We start from the raw sequence: 2,273 nt of genomic DNA on the forward strand, positions 1-2,273 counted from the left end.
GACCCTAAAAAAAGAGAAAAAACTGAGATAAAAAAAAAAAAAAAAAAAAAAGATCGAAGTTGGATTTCTTAATTGTTCAGTTGCAGATGTAAACCTGCACTGCACTATATGCACGACCCCATCCATATTAATGGCATGGCTGTTGAACGCGTCTCCAGCTTCAAATTCCTGGTGACCCACATCTCAGAGGATCTGTCCTTGACCACCAACACCTGCAGCCTGGTTAAGAAGGCTCACCAGCACCTCTTCTTCCTGAGGACACTGAAGAAGAACCACCTATCTTCAGCCATCCTGGTGAACTTCTACCGCTGTGCCATCGAGAACATCCTGACCAACTGTATCACAGTGTGGTATGGAAACTGCTCTGTCTCTGACCGCAAAGTGCTGCAGCGGGTAGTGAAAACTGCCCAACACATCACAAGGACTCCACTTCCAACCATTGAGGGTGTCTACAGGGAATGCCGTCTTCGACGTGCTCGCAGCATTCTCCAGGACTCCTCTCACCCTGGTCACAAACTGTCTGACCTCCTGCCCTCTGGGAGGGGCTTCAGGGGCCTCCAGACCAAAACCAGTAGACTCAGGAACAGCTTCTTCCCCACATCTGTCTCCTTACCAAACACTGTCCCCCATTGACCCCCCACTGCCTTCCTCTATACCACTACACACACACCTCACCCCTTCTCATCTCTCCTCCCGGGACTAATGCAATACACTTCTGTTACCTGTAACACTGACGTGATCTGTTAATTTCCACATACTCTACTCACAGGATACTGCTCTATTATTCATTTGCACACTGTTCATATGCTGATACTGTATATCCATCTTTGCACTATTTACATCCATTGAACTGTTCACTCATGTAACTTATCTTCTTATTCTGCACCATTTCATTCCATCTCATCCCATTGCACTAGTGTTTTATAGCTTAATGTAAATTATCCATTACTGGTAATTTAAATCCATAAAGTCTGTTGTATATTACTCTACATAATTTACTGTTTGAGTTTGAGACTCCTGTTATAGAAACAGATGGTCATCACATCATACCTCATGAATGTAGAATAAACTAGAGAAATGCATTTTCTGAAGAAAATGCGTATGGATGCTGAGTGCTGAAAGATCACCCTGAAAATGCTGAACATTTTGACACCTGAATAGTTTTGCTAGCTGAAATTATGCTGAAGTAAAATTTTCCCATTCATTTGAATGGAGCAAGATTTTCAAAATAAAGCTAAATATGCCTAAAGTATGAACTTTAGAAAGCCTCTGAATAGAAGCATGAATGTCCTTGAAGAGCTGAATATTTTGATACCTGAAATAGCTGAAAGTATGCTGAGTGTAGAATTTTTCCATTCATTTGAATGGAGCAAGATTTTCAAAATAAAGCTAAATATTTTTAAAGTATGAAGTTTAGAAAGATTCTGCATAGAAGCATGAATGTCCTTGAGGAGCTCAACATTTTGATAGCTGAAATAGCTCATAAGGTATGCTGAAGTAGAATTTCCCCATTCATTTGAATGGGGCAAGATTTTCAAAATAAAGCTAAATATTTCAAAAGTAGTAGTAGTGGTAGCTGAATGTCTCACGAGTTGAACAGAGTTGAAATGGCATTTCTAGCACAAGCTATGCTGGAGATATTAAGGTTCAAACTTTGTCCCATTCATTTCCAATGGGAAAATTTATGTGCAAAAAGCTGAATTTATTAAAAAGTATAAAAGTTATAAAAAATCTGTATACAAGCACACATGTCCTTAAACAGCTGAACATGTTGATACCTTAATGGTGTGTCTAGGTGCAAAAATGCCTGACGAGTTAGAGGCCAAAAAACAGTGGTAGAAACCAGAATAATAACTAGAAAACTGCATTTCCTGTCAAAAATGCGTGTATGGATGCGAATTGTTGAGAGATCGCCCTGAATATGCTGAAGACTTTGACACCTGAATGGTTTTGCTAGCTGAAAGTATGCTGAAGTAGAATTTCCCCATTGTTTTGAATGGTGCAAAACTTTCACAATAAAGCTACATATTGAAGAAGTATGGAGTTTAGAAAGGTTCTGAATAGAAGCATGAATGTCCTTGAAGAGCTGAACATTTTAACAGCTGAACGTATTCTGAGCTAGAATTTCCCCATTCATTTGAATGGTGCAAAACTTTCAAAATAAAGCTACATATTTCAAAAGTATGAAGTTGAGAAAATGTCTGAATAGAAGCATGAATGTCCTTGAGGAGCTGAACATGTTGATACCTGAAATAGTCCAAAGTATGCAGAGG

The 2,273-nt window shown here is 39.2% G+C and overlaps 1 protein-coding gene across 3 annotated transcripts in view; it reads right to left on the reverse strand.

Annotated features, from left to right (window-relative positions):
- The window catches only part of parp4 (poly (ADP-ribose) polymerase family, member 4), a 66,741-nt gene that overhangs the window by 41,089 nt on the left and 23,379 nt on the right, over positions 1-2,273 (reverse strand). The gene's annotated exons all lie outside the window — the stretch shown is intronic.

Source organism: Monopterus albus, unplaced genomic scaffold (genome assembly GCF_001952655.1).
Source record: "Monopterus albus unplaced genomic scaffold, M_albus_1.0 scaffold537.1, whole genome shotgun sequence".
In the NCBI taxonomy this organism is placed as follows: domain Eukaryota; kingdom Metazoa; phylum Chordata; class Actinopteri; order Synbranchiformes; family Synbranchidae; genus Monopterus; species Monopterus albus.